Source organism: Nuphar pumila, chromosome 2 (assembly GCF_984573655.1).
Source record: "Nuphar pumila chromosome 2, dmNupPumi1.hap1.1, whole genome shotgun sequence".
Taxonomy (NCBI): domain Eukaryota; kingdom Viridiplantae; phylum Streptophyta; class Magnoliopsida; order Nymphaeales; family Nymphaeaceae; genus Nuphar; species Nuphar pumila.
The window spans coordinates 88,778,398-88,800,120 of record NC_143250.1 but is presented as its reverse complement, the minus strand read 5'-3'; the positions used below and the strand labels follow the sequence as shown (position 1 = coordinate 88,800,120).

Genomic DNA, 21,723 nt, shown 5'->3' with positions numbered 1-21,723 from the left:
ATGTAAAAGTTCAAGAGGACGTTTTGTTGAAACTATATCTTTTGCTTTAAAAGAACTCTTGATTTGTTTACCCCTTTGACAAGCATCACATAAGTAATCCTTTTTATATGGTATTCTAGGTAGGCCTCTTACAAGATCATTCTTGGATAACTTTGAAATAATTTTAAAGTTAACATGTCCAAGTCTCTTGTGCCATAACCATTGAATTTCATTTAAAACAATAAGACATTTTTCATTAAAAAAGGGTAATTCATCTAGATATAGTTCATACACATTGTTTCTTCTTTTACCTTTAAAAATGATCTTTTTAGATTAAAAATCAGAAATTAAGCATAAATCATTTTCAAAAGAAACATGAAAACCTTTATCACATAATTGACTGATAGATATTAAATTATGCATTAAACCATCTACTAAAAGAACATTTTCTATCAAGGGAAATTTTGGATTACCAATATTACCAATACCTATCACTTTTCCCTTGTTATTGTCACCAAAGGTGACGGTTCCTCCATCCTTATTTTGAAGGGTAGAAAATAACTCCGGCCTTCCAGTCATATGTTTAGAACAGTCGCTGTCCAATATCCATTTGCTCCTTATGTTGTGTACCTACAACAAAATCAGAAAACAGAGCATTTGACCCTTTTCTATTTTTGGGTCCATGAGAGTTAGTCTTAGGAAGCCATATCCATTTGGATTTTGGTTTCCTTTGATAATAAATATTCTTTCTATAAAAGGATTTAGAATAAACATGTCTAGAATAATCATATCTAGATGCATTTTTATTAGAACTAGAAAGTTTAGTTTTATGAACAAAAGGTTGAGAATAATGTCTTTGATTTTTCACCACATAGTTTGGTCTATTTTGAGTATCAAAGAAGCTATATCCCAATCCGGTTTTATTAACCGAGCATCTTTGAGAACCAATAAGTTTTTCTAGATTCTCTTGACCATTTGTGAATTTGGTCACTATAGAAAGAAGATCATTTGACTTTTCTTTAAGACTAGATATTTCTTTTTGTAAGAGATTGGTTCTAACTCCAATTTCTTTTATCTCAAGTGCTTGGAAAGAATTTTTCTTCTTGAGATCTTCTATTTCTTGAAGTAACACTTTATTTTGAGAGTCAAGAGTTAAATTTTCAGTTTTTAACTCTTTATTTTTAGAACTAAGACACTTAAATTTAGCATATAAATCATTAAATGCTTCAAATAACTCATCATAGTCAAATTGACTTACCGAATCTTCTTGTGCTACAAAACACATGTTGGCGACTTTTTCATTTGATTCTTCATCGGAAGAGGAGTCACTATCATCCCAACATGCTTGGAATGCCTTTTTCTTCTTGAATTGGTCCTTGGGCTTGATTTTGAGAAGAGGACAATCTTTCTTGATATGTCCTGGCTTTTTGCATTTAAAGCACTTTGCTTCATTGGGAATTGAAGAATCTGCTTTCTTTACCTTTCTTTGAAATCTTCCCTTTTTGATGAATCTTCTGAATTGCCATGTGATGAGGGCAATATCTTCATCTTCTTCTGAATTTTCTGAGTCAGAAGTAGCCTTAAAAGCAAGAGATTTCTTCTTAGGCACTTCTTCTTGTCTGTCTTGAAGTTGGACCTCATATGCCATTAGGTTACCAACTAAGTCTTCAAGAGTGAGAGTATTTAGATCATTTGCTTCTTCAATAGCAGTGGTTTTTCTCTCCCATTCAGGAGTTAAACACCTTAGAATCTTTCTGACTAAATCCACTTGTGAATATTCTTTTCCAAGGGATTTCAAAGTGTTAGTTATATCGGTCATTCTAGTTACCATGTCCGATATAGATTCATTTTGCTTCATTTTGAACAATTCAAATTTATGAACTAAAGAAGCAATTTTAGATTCTTTTACCTTTGACGTACCTTCGTGAGTTACTAGAAGAGTATGCCAAATTTCATTTGTTGTAGAGCATTGAGAGATGCGATTGAATTCTACCTTGTCAACGCCACAATATAATGCATTCATGGCTTTGGCATTCAGTGAAACAGTCTTCTTTTCATCATCGGTCCATCGGCTGAAATCAGTTGATGGAGTTTGGTACTTTTCTGAAATAACTCTCCAGATATCGAGATCCATGGATTGCAAGAATATTGTCATTCTTACTTTCCAGTATCCATAGTTTGTTCCGTCGAAGAGAGGAGGACGAACATAGGAGCTTTCTTCTTTGTGCTGAGATGTTGTAGTTGCCATGCTAGATGATGGTCAAATCATAGTAATAGCAAACCTGCGCTCTGATACCAAATGAAAGTGCACTAGGATCTAGGCAACGAGCACTATAGGGGGGGTGAATAGTGCTTTTAAAAAATTGTCTACGGAATATTTAATGATTTTGCAAATCTCGAAGCAAACACACAAAGAACACAAGATTTTATCCTCGTTCGGTCTAACCCGACCTACATCCAGTCCCCAAGCAAAACCCGTTTGAGATTTTCACTATCAACCTTATAAACTACAATATCACACAGACCATAACTGGTCCCACTTTCAGTAACAACCCTACTGAAAGCAAACAACTCCTTTACACCAAGGAGTCCTTCTTTTTACAGAAAATAAGTAACAACTTACAAAACAACCTATGAGCCTTCCTTTTGAATGCAAATGAGATGCAATTGGATTTTGAGGTTGTTGAAATACTCTACTCACGAATTCACTATCTCTCAAAGTGATTTGAGTGAAAAACTGAAGTGAAAATATCACGTGAGTGAGAAAACAAATACTTGAATGAATAGGAGTGAAAAACAATAAGTAAATGATTCAAATCGATTGAATTCTTGTTGTTTTTTAGTGTACAATGCACTCATATTTATAGTTAAAGTTTTCCATACGTTGAGGGTATGAAAGGGTGTCAAAACTGTCCATTTCGAACGATCAAAACGTTTGAAAAATGAAAAGACACGCCTTTTTGAAGTTTCAGGAAAACAACAAAATTAGTCGACTGAAACATCAGTTAGTCGACTAATAGTTAGTTATTAGTAGACTGACAGTTATCGTCGGTCGACTGATCTGTTAATCGAGTCGTTTGAAAATCTGAACTTTTGAAACTTAGTCGACTTGAGAAAAGTTAATCGACTGATAATATCATCAGTAGACTGAAAAACCTTTTAGTTGACTGCTGCTAAAATCTTCTGAAAAACAAACATTCTGTTCGGTCGACTGATAAAAAGCATTAGTCGACTGCTGCTAAATTTTCAGAAAACACATGTTCTGTTCAGTCGACTGATAAAACCATTAGTCGACTGTTGCTAATTTTTCAGAAAATAGACATTCTGTCCAGTCGACTGATAAAACCTTCGGTCGACTAATTTGACAAAAATGACTTTTTAGAAAATATGGCGTGAAAGGATTAGTCGACTGGTAAGTCTATTGGTCGACTAATAAACATGAAAATTTAAGAAAAGAGTTTTCTAAAAAGATTTTCATGAGGGTTCTTTTTAGAAAAGTTTTTCTAAAGACTTTTAAGGTGAAATGCAACCTAAATATGCACTCTAAGTAAGGCTCTTACAAGAATCTAATACTTTTAATGAATTAAACATTTGCACACTAGTCTTCAAAGATTCTTCACTGAATTCTTCAATTTTTTCATAGCCTTAGCTGAAATGCAGTTGATTTCACTTGCTCATCATCAAAATCTTGTACTTGAAGTATCATGTATGACTTCATTGTCGTAACAGTATTCAATCATAAATGGATCTTTAGACAATTTCAAAATATTTGGTTAATACTCAAGGCTCAACCACAATCTTGTAGGGGTCATGCCTTTTACCACCAACGTGGTAACTCATGTGGTAAGGGAGGTCCTGTGTTAAGCTGAAGGCCCAAGATCGAATCCTTCTACCACATGGGTGGCTGTTGTTCTAGTAGGGGTCCGCCTAACCCCAGCTTTCCTTTCAAAAACAAAACAAAAAAAAACAATGTTGAAAAGAAAAGGTGAAAGTGCATTTACAGCCTCACCAACCTTGTGGAAGACCACACTACATCCAAAAATATTCCCCCCTCTCACCATTAGCTAGATCCACAATTTCCATTGTAGATACCATCTCCATGATCCCAAGACATGAACCCTTTATTGAAAGCCATATCCCTCAAACATTCTTTTAAAAAAGACAGTCAAAGGCCTTGAACACACCAATTTTAAGAACCAAAAAAGGCTTCCCGATATAGACAACCAATTTTGACCAATCATAATCCTATGGATTTTGTTTAAACGTCTGTTTTCTTAAAGCGCTGATGTTTTAAGTCCAAAATGACGTTTTCAAACTTTTAAATGAGCCAAAAATTGCATCAAACAGACACCTGATCAAAAGTTATGCCCAAAACAGTTTTTGATGTCAAAATGGGTTTGATTTGGATTCAGAGCCGACTTGAATGGTTATCTAGACCTGATACAAATCTAATTATCATTTGGATCTTTAGACCCAATCCAGATCTAATTGCCGTTTCAATATAAAACCCAATCCAAATCCAATTGTCATCTAGATCATTTGACTTGATGCAAAATCCAATATCCAAGTCCATATTCAATGAACCTTAAGGATTATTCTCATCTTAGATTCATTGAAATTGATAGTTTCAGGTTGCTTAGTTCCTAAGCTAGGTAAATAGGATTCAGCATAAAAACGAAGAATCAATCCGTAAGGGACTTCAAAACCACCAACCAATAAGATTGTGCCACATCATTAGAAGCAAAATCTGAATATCCAGATCCAATACCACTTAGAAAACTATAAAGAGAGGTTCTCTCATCTATTCTAGCCATATAGAACCGAAGGAGACATTGTTGCACTGAGAGCCCACCCTAGCTTAGGTCAACCTTATTTTGTTGAGCCCACTAGTCAACCATCCTAGTTCTGAATCCAGTCCTTGGGTCTACCCTACTAGATCCAAACCTCAATAAGCCATCAGAACACCATCATGCAACAAGCAACCTTTGATAAAAGCCGTTTGATCAGTAGATATGATTATAGTCTGAACCAACTTTAACCTGCATGCAAGAAGCTTGGCAGGAATTTTATATTAGCCATCCGATCTAGGGGACTTACCCGAAGGAAGAGACCATAATGCCCTCCGAAGCTCGTCAAGGGAAAAAAAGGCTCAACAAGAGAATTGGCTTGTTCCTTCTGAAAATAAAGTCATTGAAGTCAGGGCAGAACATGAGGAGATGAAAGGACATAAGGTCATCTAAATTTTGGTGCAAGACCTTGATAGGTTTAGAATCGGATCTGGCTTTAGTCTATACCCGTATGATTTTTATAAGGAAACAACATATAAGACCAAATATGATAAAATTAACAGCGATAAAAATGTAAATGAGCAGCAAAGTTTAATACAGAATAGCGGTGTCAATGGACCCGACCCAGACCAAACCCCATAGGGTCCGGGTATGGTGACAAATAAGAAGACCCGATTAAGACCTGGGTCCGGACCTGAAGGTCCGATTAATACATGAACCCGAGTATGTAGTTTGTGAAATTTTATATCAGACCCGGGCCCGACCCGAGTTCCGATTAAGACCCACAATTTTTCAATGTAAAAATGATAAAAAATATTATTTTACCGGGTCTGGTTCATGTAGTTTTTATGGGGTCTGGGTATGGTTTTCTCTTATAATAGACCTGGGTTCGGACCAGATAACATACCCAAAAATCTGGTCCAAGTCTGGTTTCACCTTGGTCCGAACTAAAGCCGACCCGATGACACCCCTAATACAGAACATGGCCTTCTTAGGCTCGATCTTCCTCTTCCAATAGTGCCCTCTTTTACGAAGCTTCTAGTTCTAGAGTGTCTACTAACAAGGAATTAAAAAGTAGTTTATTAATGATGAAATGTCAGATTAGTTTCTATGTTTCATCCATTGACATGTAACCTCCTTTGTTACATAAAATTTTATTGGGTTAATAATTGCAAATTTCGAAACAAATAATATTCTAAACATATTGGGATTACATCAATGTCTGAAAATATGGTAACAAAACATATCATGATTTTTTTTACATAGCTTTCGTAAGTGGGGATGTAATCGGTTCTTATTAGGATAGGATGTGACCAATATCATATTTGATTATTCAGATGTTGGCTAAGGCCCTGTTTGGAATCTCAGCGTTCATGGTAGCTAGGGTAGAAGGTATGGAAACCACAAATCCAATGGATTTGTTACTTCCCACCTGCTTGTTTGGGAGCACTATCAAAATTCCCGTAAGTACTTAATTACCAAATTCATTTTGAAGTTGTTTGGGTGGACGTGTGGATTTCATAGTTGCCTCTTGAAGCTCATTTTCTTAAAAAAAATATTTTTAAAGCTTGATAATATATAATACATATATAATATGCATATTATATAATATAATATATATAATGTAATTTATAAATAAATAATATGTAAAAAGTAGCAAATAAAATTAAATTGTAAAACCCATATCTACAATCCTATCAAATAGGGACAACGAGTATATCGGAACGAGTACGTGCAATTGAAAACACAATTTTTCATTTTCTAATTAGCATTTTATTTAGCCTTCAGCAGTATTTCAATCTTACGGACATATGAGAGCATATAAGTTGAAAAAAGTGGCAGTTTATTTGTTGATGCACACAACAAGAAATTGATAAAAGAACCAACTTTGTTTAATTCTCAAACTAGACAGAATCTAATCTAATACATAATCACTAATAAACTTCATAACAACAAATATAAATATAGTACCAGGTAGTATGTATTTGAATATAAAGAGCAAATCATGAATATGAATAAATAAATAAAAGCATCTGAAAAACAAAGACGTTCTCCGATAACTCTGCAAATGCATCCTCTGCCTTTGGCCAGCCTCCTAAACATGAAATAATCATCTTTACAAAATCAAACAACACTACATTACAGATTCCTTCTACGTTCAACAAAACCAACCCCACTGATGCACCCACCACCCTAGAACTCTCATCCCAACAAATTTAGCCATCATCAAGTTTTTTACTCAAATCACCCATGACTCAACCACTATTGAAATTTATTCAAGCGATTCAACAAACACTTGGTATGAATCATCTTCTCCAATAAATACCCACAGATTTGTGAATTTCTCTAAAAAAAACTACAAACCATAGAAAACATAATCTCTAATATATGTAAACAAAAATCAACCATAAGAAAAAAGAATACCCAAAAAGAAAAAACTTCATAAACACAGAACATATGCAAAAAGTCTCAAATCAAAACAAGAGAGACCTATTATCTTCTCTTTTATCTTCCTTTTGGGATTACAAAGCCCAAACCCTATCTTGGTGCCCACTCAAGCTTCTAAAGCTCCCTCAACTCAGCCCTCCCCTCCATGACCAAACCCCACTTCCGGTTCATCTCTCTGCAAAAAGTCGCCAGAGGTTCTTATTTGTTGTCAGATTTCGGTGGACTCTGACAGTTGATACTGGCGAAAGTGTCTTTCAGGGCTTAGCAGGGGGGAGGCCCCCTCGTGTCTATTTCTCTCAACCGGTGACGGTGTGGACATGGGTGTCGGCATAGGTATTGTCGACAAACACCTATCCATGGTGACAGTCGAATCGTGAAACTGACTTAGACTTTTCTCAGACCAGTTCCACGATTCGATGTCTTTCTCTCGTCCCAACAGAAGGAGGAGGTGTGGATTCCACAAATCCACTCGGACGTCCTTCGGTCAAGAGATCCCAAACAGGACCTAAATGGATTTGAATTCACATTCGAATTAGAATGGTGAAAAGCTCATACCAGATCCACTTGATTTACATGTAAACAGATTCAAATATCCGTCAAATTCGATATTTGTCAGATTAAGTAGCAAAAAATCAAAATCATATCTTCATCCTATTATAGGCGGTAGGCCTGACTTTCCACAAGTTGCCAACAGTCTTGTTTTGATTTTTGGATTCAACTAGTGTTCAGCCTGTCACCACAGCCAAAAAAGACAAAAATTAAAGCTTGATAGAGATTGAGAGGGAAGATCTTTGGGTCTCGGTAGAATTCTTCGTATCATATTATGTTTAAAAATCTTCCTGTAGAATCTTCCTAGGTTTGCAGAGGTCTCTCTCTATCTTTTCCACCACCGCTCTCTATCACCGGTATGAGAGAGAGATCTATATAGACGGTAGGTCAAGAATTTTGCTGTATTATTCATATATTGGTGAGGGATGTCTTCAGGAAACGTATGGGTGCCGCTGGGGCTGGGGATAGCGGGCATCATTATGATGAACAGGAGGTTGAGGAAGGTCGTCAAAGAGGATTTTGGTGCCTTTGTTGAGAGGTTTCAGTTGCTTCCTCCTACTCAGCCCGCACCCCCAAAGGCTCCCCACCCACTCACAGGACTCACCTTCGCAGTTAAAGACGTATGTTCTCTCGATACCCCTCCTACTCTTCTGTGTTCTTCACTATACTATAATTTGTTATCGGTTTCTCTTCTTCTCAATACGTAGATAGGTTTCTTTTGGTTGGTTGATTGAATTATGAGCTGTATATTTAGTTGGTGTGGGAGTGTAGGCTTGTTTCTCTATGCTCCATCTCTCTTCTTTGTTTTTCTTTCTCTTTTATACTTTGTTTTCCCCGTCTGAATCCCTTTGTTGTTTTCATCTTCCAACCAGAGAGAATCTTGAAGCGATCCCTAAGAATGGATATTCTGAAATACTTCATAGGCATTTCCTCCCTGTTACATCCAAAGATGGCTTCAGCCACTGAAATCAAAGGCAGTTTAGTATTGAAAAACAAGGAAACCACTTTTCCTTTCATAAATTGCTCTTGCCGAGATTGCCGCCAAAGTCTTGAGAATTAACCACATACACCCCATTTGAGCTAGGGATGCTTCTCCAAATATGACTATGTTGTTGACAAACTGCATATGACTTATGGGTGAACAACCACCAGCTTGATACCAGAACTGAACCCTACTACAACTGTTTGTTTCAGTAACGCAAACAATCCCTTTCTGACAATATTGAAAATAAGGGGACAGGAAACATGTTGCAGTCACCATATTTACCATTCAGATGCACTGAAATAGAGGCGATGGAGATCGGTTCCCAGATCCAGCCTATCCCTATTACCAAATCCCATTTGTATAAGCTGTTTAACAACAAAATAAGGTGACAGTGGCTAATATCCACAGCATTTTTATCTGTTGGATTTAGGGCAGTGACAGGTTTATTTAGTCCTTTTAATTCAATCCCTAGTACTTATGGTGGAACTTGTAAACAATTAGTCTCTCTAGTAAAATAACTATCTAGATAGGTACTTCAAGATGGGTAGGTTACTCTATTTTAGTGCTGGAATCGCTAGGTACTGGTATTATGTACCATTGACAAAATAAGTTATATTCATCAACAGACAATATATTTAGTGTCCTTCAATTTTGGTGGTGTGTGTGTGTGTGTGTGTGTGTGTGTTATCAAGAGAGAGCATTGTGTGTGCATGCATGCATGGGTGCGTATGTGCATGCATGTGCACCCGCACGTGTGTGTTATTGAGAGAAAGCACCCAACTCCTTCCATGCAGTTTCTTTGTATGTCTGGAATCTTGGCATTTTCTGTGTTATTTTGAGCTCTGTTCTTGTTGGTTGCATCAGTCATGGGCTGATGCTGTGTTGCATCATATGGTTGTCTTATGATTTTCATGAATACGATGTTTCTGCTTTGAAGCTATGTCATAAGGACATGGCTGAAAGAACACAGGATACACTATTTTGTGTATTTTTCCATTAAGAGTAATATATGAGTGGACATATCATGAGGTTAAGTCGGAGTATCCCTCTGAGATAGCTTGTAAGTAAAAGCACCCAACCCCTTTTCATGCAGGCTCTTTTCATGTCTAGAATCTTGGCATTTCTTTCTTATTTTGAGCCCTAGGCCTGTTCTTGTTGCTTGCATGAGTCACAGGATGATGCTGTGTTGCATCATATAGTCAGGTTATGCTTTTCATGGAATATGATGTTTTGAGATTCCAAGTAAATAGGCATGCATAAATATTGGTGCACTGTGCTATGTCTTCCTCTGTGATCAAGTCTTGCAACATGGCATTGTCATTACGTTTGAACTGAAACTTTCACCAACTGCTCATATTTCTTTTATTGGCTAAAATGTTTGGGCTTGAAAAATTGCAAGTAACTTATCATTTCCTTCCTATGATGTCAGTTTAACATTCTCATATAGGAACTAAATTAGAATAAAGCTGGCTACTGCTGTGATACAAGGCTGTATTTTTAACCTATGATGACTTGACAGAACATGTGATCATTCACTTGAGCAAAATAGAATACTCATTGTAGAGTACACTAAAAGGTGTGATTTTATGACATACTTCATATTCTACGTGTGTTGTTTAAATTTTATATTTTAAATGGCAATGAGCTTAATTTATTTTTTTCAACCAATCGCATAGGATCAATCAGGGTAGTTATCAAAGCAAGCTTCTTGGGTTCAGCTTGGACTCGAGTCATTAGAAGGTTGTTGATATTGATTCATGGTAGAAATGACAAGCCCAAACAGTACCAAGTTTGGCTTTACTCATGGGGGCATGACTCAGTTGACTCGGATACGTCAATAGGTCAACGTGTCAAGTTTCTAAGCCATCCTTTGAACAGATGTTATACAAATAAATTGGAAACAAAACCAGTACATGAGCTCAAAGCTCACAAACAAATCCAGACTGTGCTGAAGCTTTGCTGGCCTGCTCTGAAAGGAAACTTGAGCATGTTCTACTTCATGTAATTGCTTTTTCTGCCTAAGAACCTCAGGCAGATTTATTTCTGCAAGTTGAGTCATGGTCTTATTTAAGCAAGAGAAACAACAAAATGTTAAGTTGCTGTGACATGGTCATGGCAACAAGCCAAAAACGAAATTCCATTCTGAGATATTCAGTCTTAGTTTTATTGCTGCTGACTTGTGTTTCTATATAAATCATGAATATAATGAAATCTATGTCACATGGGTGCGGGTGCGGGGGTGCGGCACTTTCAAAAAACTTGGGTGCGGGGGTGCGGAAAAAATATAAAAAAGTATATATATAAAGTCCAAAAGTTGGACATAAATGACTCTGGGTGCGTTGACTGCACCCAGGGTCAGGTTGAGCGCATCGGGTGCGGGTGCGATGCGGGTGCGGCACCTAGTTGGAGAGTCCCTGTGACATAGAATGAAATCTTCTAATGACATTTATGATAGTGTATGTATTTACATAAAAAAGTTCATGTCCTTCACTTTGATTGATACAACAATATAAGAAGAAATGCATTCTGCAATAATTTCCATCAAACATTGACATGTTCCCGTGCAGGATGATTTGCTAAGGCTTCTAGTATATTACGTCGTGTGGGGCATGTGCTGCTGAAGGTTCCATATGCAGATTCACGGCAGCCCAGATTTGTTATCAACGCCTGCAAATCGGATTGTTCAGGTGGTCATTAGATCCACAGAAAAGCTCTATGGAAGTATGCATTTCTGCAAATTGTTTTGTAACTGTTTCTCTTTCTCCTTTGAAGCACCTGTTTTGTGTCAACTGTTCTATTGGTTGTCTTCTACTAATTGAGAGGAGGTGTGCTTGACATTTCTTTCTACAGAACAAGTTATAAGGCTTGCAAATCTGCGAGAATTTTTACAATCTAAAGTTCCAAGTTTGAAACATTTTCAACTCCCCATATGCAGTCTCCTTATTTTGAAGATGTTACTACAAAGGTGTGCACCTCTTTGTGGGTTGTCTTTTGAAGTTGTTGCTTTGTGGCAACATATCATTTATTTTAAACCTAGCATTGCAGTTTACTGTTATTCCTGATGTTTCATTTTCTTTCTCACATAGAGTAGCTATAGAAGGTTTAATTAATTAGCCTTGTTGATCACTTTTGCATGTCTGGTTTTTCTGGTTCTGCAGTTTTGGTGTCACACTTTCAAGTTTAAAATGGCATTGCTGATGTATGTTTTTGTATCTTCATTTTCACTTAAGCTCAGTCTTTTAAATGAACTGAAGTTTCATTACATTTCTTCTATATATGCCATTCTTTTTCTGTACTTCCCTATTTCTTCTAATGGTAATGTTGTCATGTCATAGCATGTTTTCTCTTTTGAAGACTTGTCTCATGATTGAAACAATTCTAACAATTTTCACTCTCATTATACTACTATATGAAAACCTTCTTCTTAACAAATGTTTCTACTAAATGATTTTTTGGTGGCTTTGTGGATTAAGTTTGGAAAGAATTGTACTATATTTGCCATTTTTCCTACCATGAGCTATTTGTTTTTTCCAGGTAAGTGAAGTGTGTATTTTCTGTAACTTGGCCTACAGAGTTGTGGCCTTCCCCCTGTTCTCTTATATTGCTGGCTGATTGCCTCTGTTCTGTTTACTCTTCTTTTCTCTTTGGTCAAACTGTTAAATTGTGTCTCATATATATATTTATATATATAGAGAGAGAGAGATACATATACATGTATATTTTATATATGTATATGTATCTATCTATTTATATATATATATATATATTTTCCTTTTGTAAATACCCACTAGGGGTAAAATGGTCATTTCCACTCTTTCACACATATTCATTTTTGAATATGCCTTTTTCTTCCTTTTTATTTTTCTTTTCTTTTGTTTATTTTAAGGTTGGAGGGGCCCACCATATAGGCGTTGGACCCTCCAACGGTCACAAATGTGACTGTTGGAGGGGCTTCAACGACTATATGGAGCCCCTCCTTGGGTTCCTTTTTGCATATAAATAATGGGGTCTTCCCCCGTGTAAAGTCATCCTTTTGTAAGAGGTTCTCCCATTCATCAATAAAGAGATTTATTATTTTTTCATGCCTTTTGTGAGTGTTTGTCTTGCCTTTGTGCACATATCAATCCATTGTGAATTTAGTACCTTCGTGTATGTAGCTCTAGTGTTCAAGATATTTTTACATGGTATCAGAGCTTGGTTTCTAGAAGAAGAGCTCAGGTATTGCACTATCTTGGTGGTCGTCTTGAAGAACGTGCCCATCTCTCCTTCTCAATCTTTTGGCACAAAAAGCTCTTGCAAATCATTTCAAGAAAAGCACAATACATCAAGTAAGCTCAAAGAATACCCGTTGTGGTAAGATTTCATTTCTTGAAGACTCTTTTTTTCTCATAAAGGCACTTTCATGGGGGAAAAGGATTCTCATTTTTCCCTTGGATTTGAACTCAATGGGTTCAACTATCACGTTTGGGCCGGCAATATGGAAGCCCATATTAAGGGAAAAGGCCTTTGGAGCTATGTTAAAGGTACTATTCTAGAACCCGAACTAAAAATCACCACTATTAAAAAAGGTAAAATTAAGGTTCTTGATGGGAAAGAAAGAGAGAAGGCTTTTGAAGAATATAATAAGGAGCATGAAGAATGGGAGATGAAAAATTACAAAATTCTCTCATGGATCTTCTCTTCGGTTGAGACTAGGATCAATGCAAATATCTTGAAGTTCAAAAAAACGTCTCAAGTATGGGAATATCTTGAGAGAATGTACACCTCAAGAGATTTGTCTCATAAATATTATCTTCAAAAAAGTGTTTTGACCCTTCAACAAGGCGAATTATCTATTAGAGAATATTTCGCCGAATTGTCTTCTATTTGGGATGAGCTTGCAATGCTTGAACCAAAGTTGAGTGGAGAAGCCATTGAGCTTCGACACAAACAATTGGAAGATGATCTGTTCTTTAACATCTTGAATGGGCTTAGACCCGAGTTCGAACAAATAAGATCCTCTCTTCTATCTTCTTTTACTTCTCCACCGCTTGAAGATGTTCTTACTAAGTTAAGTGGAGAAGAAACTTGTATAGGAATGAGTAAAACCATTCCGAGTGTTCTTGCTATACCTTCAAACAAAGATGAAGATGAAGGAGCCTATGCCGTTTCTAGACCGAGGAATAACTTGAAAACATACAAACCTTCTTATTTTAAAAAATAAAATCAAGGAGCAAGAGAAAATGATGGTCAAAGTGGAAGGTACCAAGGAAGAGATTATAACAAAATTATATGCCATTTTTGTAAAGAATCGGGACACATTAAACCGGTGTGTCCAAAATGGAAGAAGATGGTGGCTATGTCCACAACATTTCAACCGCATAAAGAGGATGATCCATCTACTTCTACTAATGGAGCTTTATCCCTAAGCCAAATTATAGAAGCTCTTCAACCTCTTCTCAAGGGATCCATTTTCGGGACTGCCATGCCAACCTTCTCTCTTCCCGGTAAGACTTCTTGGCTTTTAGATTCGGGTGCCTCCTTTCATATAACTTCAAATATTTTTTCTCTTTTCGAATATACAAAAAATTCATCCAATTTTGTTTTAACTGTGGATGGAGCTTCTCTTGAAATCAAAGGGATTGAAAATTTTGAAAAACAAAGCTTTTCTATTCTCAAAATTAGATTTATATCAAAATTAAATTTAAATTTGCTTTCGGTCTTTCAACACTCGGACCATGGATGTGATATTAAATTCTCATCTAATAAATGTTGGATACAGGATTGCCGGTCCAAGAAGTTGATTGGGGAAGGCTCTAGGAAGGGAGAATTATACTATGTGTAATTTCTTAAAATTCCAAAGAACTCTTTTTGTAATGTTTCCCAACATAAAGATATAAATTTTTGACATAAGAGACTTAGACATCCCAATGTCATCAAGCTTTCTTATTTGTATTTTGTTAAAGATCTTTGTAAAAATGATTTCACTTGTAATAATTGTATTCTTCGAAAAATGAGAAGCTTGCCTTTTGAACAAAGATCTATGTTTTCAACAAAACCATTTGAACTTGTTCATGGAGACCGACACCCGTTATATCAAAAGGAGGGTTTGCATATTATGTCATCTTTGTTGATGATTACTCTAGATATTATTGAATTTACTTTCTTAAACATAAACATGAGGTTTTTGCATCATTTAAGGCATATCACATGATGATTAAGAATCAATTCAATGGAAATTTAAAAATTCTTATAACAGACTCTGGAGGTGAGTATCTCTTTAATGAATTCAAAAGTTATCTTGAAAATTATGGAATTGTTCATCAAAAGTCTTGTTCTAAAACATCTCAACAAAATAGTTTAGCCGAAAGAAAACATAGGCACATTATTGAAATTACTAGAACCTTATTTATTTCTCAAAACATTCCACAAAGATTTTGGGCTGAGATGGCTCTTGCATCCGTTTATCTTATAAATCGTATTCCATCCAAAAACTTAAATAAAATCTCTTCTTTTAAAATTTTATATAAAAAAGAACCCGACTACAATATGTTGAGAGTTTTTTGATGTAAATGTTTTGTCCTTACAGGTAAAAATAACAAACTCTCACCAAAAGTCATTCCTTGTGCTTTTCTTGGTTATTCCGAAACTCAAAAAGGGTTTAGATGCTATGATGTTAAAAATGATAAATTATATGTTTATAAGAATGTAACTTTTTTGAAAAATGTTAGTGGTTTTGAAAAATGTAAACCTCATGAAGAAAATATAGATTGTTCTTTCTTATTTGACTTGTTGTCCAGAAATGATGATATTTCTAGTGACGATGAAATCACATCTAATGATCCTAGTGATAATAAAGTAGAAGAAAATAACAATTCTTCTCATCAATCTACCGATCATCATATTGAAGAAAGAGCATCTAGTGATCCTATTACTTATACACATAGAGATAAAAGCATTTTTAGAAGTACAATTGAGAAATATAGTAAACCTAGTGAATCTACCTCTTCACATGATGTAAATCCTCGAAGAACCGAAAGGATTAGAAGAATTCCTTCTAGTAGGTTTATATCCTATGATTCTTTCTCACCCAAATATAGAGTTTGTCTTAGCGCCATTCACTCGTATGTAGAACCTAAAAACTTTGAAGAAGCCAAGAAGATTATTGAATGGAGAGAAGTTATGAATAATGAACTTAGAGTTCTTAGGAAAGCTAAAACATGAGAATTTCAAAAACTTTCTAATGGTAAGAAAACTATAGGGTGTAGATGGGTTTTCAAGGTCAAGACCAAGAGTGATGGGTCTCTTGAAAGATATAAAGCAAGGTTTTAAAACCCATGACTCGGGACTCGGCAGGTCAACTCGGTGACTCGGACCGGGTTTTGTTAACTTTTGATTTTAAAAGAAAGACAATATATAAATTGTCATTTAAACATATAAAGGTTTGTAGAATGACTTAATTACTAGTTTAATTGATTAATAAGTAAAATAACATCAAGTAAAACTGCTCTTAATTCAAATCTCACATTTACTAAAGAAACTACACAAGCAGGAACAAGTCTTTCAAAACAATATATAAAGAATGACTTAATTACTAGCTTCAAAAACTTTAATAGCCATGCTCGATCATGGTTTACATCCTGAATATATGGACATAGCTGTTGTGTTGCAGGGCCTCATAAAATCCTTGCAAAATTTTGGGAACATTGAACTTTATCTTGTATTTGTAAGCGTTTGTCTGATGTAGAGTTGATTGGACCATGCCTTATATATCTGCACATAAATGCATATAAGCTTTGGATAATGAGAATGCTGTGATGTATATATATATATTATAATGATAAATGTGAGCATTTTATGCTGTTGGTTTTGAACAGGCTGGCAGGCTGCCATCTATTGTGTAGGTCTCATAGCAACAAAGTTTCCTTATGGACATTTGCTCTATGTACCTATATGGTTCTTTGTAAATAGTGGCGTGGTGAACTTTTAATGAAAGAAATAAACTCAAACCCTTTAGGAGGAGGATTTGGAGTTTTGACAGGAGCCACTTCAAGTGGGATCTGATGGAGGATATAGAAGAATAACGATGACTTTCATCTTGTGTTTCAAGTTTCAACCACCTGGTATGCAATATCAATATGCAAACAAAGTCAGTGTTGCAAAGATGGTTGCATGAGGGATCAATTATGTTAGCTGGATTAGTGGATTCACTCTATGTTCATTGAGGGGTACTGGGTTTGATTCTTTACCTGGAGCTACCAAAAGGAATGAATGATGGACATGTGAAATTTGATAGACTTTTACTAATTTTGTGATTTTCTATTAAGTTGGTAAGCCTATTGTTATTATGCTATTTGTTCTTTGAAAAATGAACACTTACATATGAAAAAATTGCCCATAGCCTTTGAAAAATGAAAAAAGAAAAAAGTGCCCAAAACTCGTCCGAGTCAAGGCCGAGTTTTTGCAAAATGAGTTTACCTTGCCGGGTTGACTCGTTGGAGGGCCGAGCCGAGTTAGTCGAGTCACCGAGTTGACTCGACGAGTTTTAAAACCCTGGTATAAAGCCCGTCTTGTTGCCAAAGGGTATAGTCAAGAATATGAAATAGACTATGATGAAACCTTTGCCCCCGTTGCATGTATGGTTACTGTTAGATGTCTTATTACCATTACCTTAATTAAAAAATAAAACATTTATCAAATAGAGGTCAAAAATGCCTTTTTGAATGATGATCTTAACGAAGAAGTCTATGGATGCTCCTCCAAGTATGAAGATTCCTAAAGGGAAAGTACTTCGTCTGCAAAAAGCTCTTTATGGTTTGAAACAAGCCCCCAAGGCTTGGTATGATAGATTTAATAATGTAATGTTGGAAAATGAATTTTCGTCATGTTTCACTAACACAACATTGTTTGTTAGGAAATCCAATGCAAGGATAGTGATTTTATTGTTGTATGTTGATGATATGCTAATAACAAGTGATGATACTAAGGGAATTAATGCATTTGAGATTATTGACAGGTCAGGAATTACGAATGATAAAATTCATGAAACTCTAGGAATAAAGATGAAAATCGATGATGGGATTATTTTAAAAGATTCCACTCCTTACATGCAACTTGTTGGATCTCTAATGTATCTTCGTATCACTAGACCTGGTATTTCAGATGTTGTTCATATCGCAAGCCAATTTCAACATGCGTCTATATCAGGTCATATGAGTGCAATTCTCTGGATCATCAGATATATAAAGGGATCTTTGAATAAGGGAGTATTTCTATCTTCTTCTTCTGAATTAAATTTAATATCTTATACTCCATGTCACATGGGTGCGAGTGCGGGGGTGCGGCACTTTGAAAAAACTTGGGTGCGGGGGTGCGGCAAAAAAAAAAAAAATAAAAAAATATATATATATATATATATATATATAAAGTCCAAAAGTTGGACATAAATGACCTTGGGTGCAGTCAACGCACCCAGGGTCAGGTTGACCGCACCGGGTGCTGCACGCGCACCCGCATCGCGTTGCGTTGATGCGGGTGCGGCACCCAGTTGCCCGAGTCCTTGTGACATAGCTTATACTGACTCTGATTGGGGAGGTAATCTAAATAACCATCACTCCACCATTGGTTTTTGTGTGTTCTTAAGAGAATCATTAATTTATTGGAGATGTAAGAAGTAACAAAATGTGTCACTATCATCTACTGAAGCCGAAAATACCGAGCTATGACAATGACTACTATGAAAATTGTTTGAATTCGCCAACTACCAACTACCAACTACTAGAAGACATGGGAATTCATATTCAAGGGCACATAAAGTTGTGTTGTGATAACAAGAGTGCAATCTATATTGCCAAAAATCACACATTTTATGAGCGCACAAAGCATATTGAGATAGACTACCACTATGTTAGAGAAGAATATATAAAGAGAGTAATAGATCTTTCTTATGTAACGTTAGAATATTAATTGTCAAACTTCTGATAAAAATATATATACATATGTATATATATATACACGTACATATATACATGTCTATATATATAAAAATATATAATTCATTTGTAATACCCGATAAAGATATTTTTGTCTTTTTACATAGTTGTTTATAAAAACAATTTATTTTTAGGTCATTTTATTTTTTTGTATTTTTCCTTTTTTTTCTCCCTTTTTGGAACATGCATTGGGGGTCCCATATAGAGTCATTGGGACCATGACCTTTGGGGGCCCTCAATGGCTCTCCCTTTTGCTCCTTTTTGTTGTATAAATATGGGTCATTCTCCCTTGTATTTGTATGCCTTTGAAAGCCCATTCCAATAAATATTTCATTATTTTTCATGCTTGTGTAGCCTTTTTAGGCTTTCATATTGTCTCTTTGTGGACTTCTTGTTTGAATGTCATAGTGCTTGTCCATTATTGGACTTTGTGAATGCTTGAGCATTCTTGGGTTACACTTCCGCCTATTTCGTTATATGGTATCAAAGCGAGGTCTTTAGAAGAATAGCTCGTGTGTTGCGTCATCACGGTAGTCGCTTCAAAAAGCATGACACTCAAAGTTTGGATTCAAAGAAAGAATTTACCCGGTATATATCACATACTTTTTAAAAGTTGTCTCATGTATTATTTATCTCATGCATTATGCATGAGAAAATACTTATTTTCGTGATCATTATATATATATATAATTATATATGGATACTTTTGTTTTAAATATTTACGGTATGCATTTGAAAATGTATTTAAAATGTAGTCGCCTCTTGCTAAATATGTTAAAAATGAATAGGTTTTTTAAAGTAATTGTTAAATCTCGTACATAAGCATATTTCCATAAAATATTGGTTTTAATTTTGCATATCATCATAAAAAAAGTTATATTTTATAAGAATAGATGATTTTCCTTTAAAAATCTTAAATATTGTGCTTTTCATATGGCTAATTCCTTTGCTGTATGCATTTGATTTTTATCGAAATCGATAGTTCTAGGCATATGTTAAAATATGTTTTTTAGGTATATTATATGAATTTTATGAAAATTTTAGAAACTTGTATGATTTACATCTTATGTCATCATGTTTTCCTTAACTCTTTGGTAATATCATGGGTATTTTTGCATACTCATATGATTTCAACGGTTCTCTCACTTTTTTCCTTCAATAATATTCTTCTTTTGTTTTTTGGCATTTAACCCTTAGTGGATTTTTTTTTGTGTATTTTGCACTTTATGTGTTTGTGATATTTGGTTCTATATTGAATCCTCTTGCGTTATCCCTTGTAATTTGTATTTTCACATATCTCATTACAATGGTTAACTTTAAGATGTTTTCCTCATTATGCAAATATAATTCTTTTAAAAACATTCTCGATTGATTATGCTTGATAATGATCTTCGATATTTGTGTTAATCTCTATTCGACTTTTATATAGAAAATAAATCTTGTATTGGATGCTTTGAATACATTTTATAATGTTAACTTGTTTTTCTCTAAAAATGTGTCATAGTCACACAAAATGGATTGCATTATGAATAATGCTTGGTATAATTTCATAGCTTCTATATAACTATGAGTTATTAGATCATTTGCATGATTGGGAGTAATTATCCTTACTTTTAGGATTGTAAAAAGTTTTCCTAAAAACTTTATATGTATTATTTTCTTAATATTACATGTTTTGTTTGTCTCATACTAGACTTTTATTTTTTAAAAGATTTCTTTTTAAGACAATATGTCCTTGTCTTCTTTTTAAAAATTATTAAACCTTTTGTATGTAACGAGCCCTAGTGCATCTATTCCTTGATCGGTGAATTTATGACTTCATCTTTAAGAATTGATTATGTTAAGCATGATTCTTGTTTATTCAAAAAAGTTGTCATGAGACATTGTTATGTAAATGATTGCACTTTTTCTAAGATTGGTTTTCTACTATTATTGGTTTTTCAATTTGAAATTGTCTTTTCATATCGGTTCCTTTTATGAACTCACCTATTTGGAAAATGATTTTCGTGAGTATTTATTGCCTTCTTATGACATTTGTGTTGTCCATCACAGACTTTTATATGATGCATCAATCTTCTTGGCCTTATTATTATTGAATCAGAGATATTTGTTAGGGTGAGTTGTGTGCACCTCATTTTATGTCATTTTAGATTGTCAATTTGTAGTTTGACTCTAATTGACAGTTATGGGATCTCTGATTATGAGTGTGTTGTATCACTCATTTGTTCTTTGGCCATTGACTTTATTATGAATGCTTTTAATTATGTATCTGTGATGACTATCTATTTTTTGAAACTATGGTGTTTCAAAATGTGGTTTAAATTGATATTTTTTAAATTGCATTAGTGTTTCCATTACAAGCCTTCTTACCTCGGGTGTCTTCTCCTTTTTATGCCTCTTATCTAAGTGTCATCATATGTAGACAAGAGATGTTGATTCACACCTTCGTGTGTGGTTTTTAGCTCATTGTTGGCTTTGTACTCTTGCTCTAATAGCTGATACACTTGTTTTAAGTGTCATTATATGTAGATAAGAGATGTTAATTCACACCTTTGTGTGTGTTTTTTAGCCCATTGTTGAATTTGTACTCTTGCTCTACTATTTGATACATTTGATTTTGAGTGTCACTATATGTAGACAAGAGACATTTGTTCATACTTTCGTGTGTGATTTTTAACCCATTGTTAGCTTTGTGCTCTTGTTCTAGTCGCTGATACACTCGTTTCAAGTGTCATTATATGTAGACAAGAGGTATTTTTACACACCTTCGTGTGTGTTTTTGGCCCTTTAGTGGCATGTTGTTTATGCTCTTGGTCTAGTCGCTGATACACTTGATATTTGAGGTTTGAAGGACTAGGAGGTGATTGCTTGTGATGGTTAAACCAATGTTCTAATTTACTCGTTCAAATGTTTGAGAATTTTTTCAAAATTGTCAAACTCATCTTCTCTTCTATGAGAAATGATTGATTGAAATAATTTCATGCATCTTGCATTGCATTATTAA

General features: G+C 35.0%; 1 long non-coding RNA gene across 1 annotated transcript in view; it reads left to right on the top strand.

Annotated features, from left to right (window-relative positions):
- Nucleotides 1-8,261: 8,261 nt before the first annotated feature.
- The window catches only part of LOC149845998 (uncharacterized), a 42,659-nt gene continuing 29,197 nt past the window's right edge, over nt 8,262-21,723 (top strand). The window contains exons 1-3 of the long non-coding RNA XR_016430495.1: nt 8,262-8,383; nt 11,316-11,469; nt 11,599-11,713. This is a non-coding gene — a long non-coding RNA (uncharacterized LOC149845998). The remainder of the gene's footprint in view (nt 8,384-11,315; nt 11,470-11,598; nt 11,714-21,723) is intronic.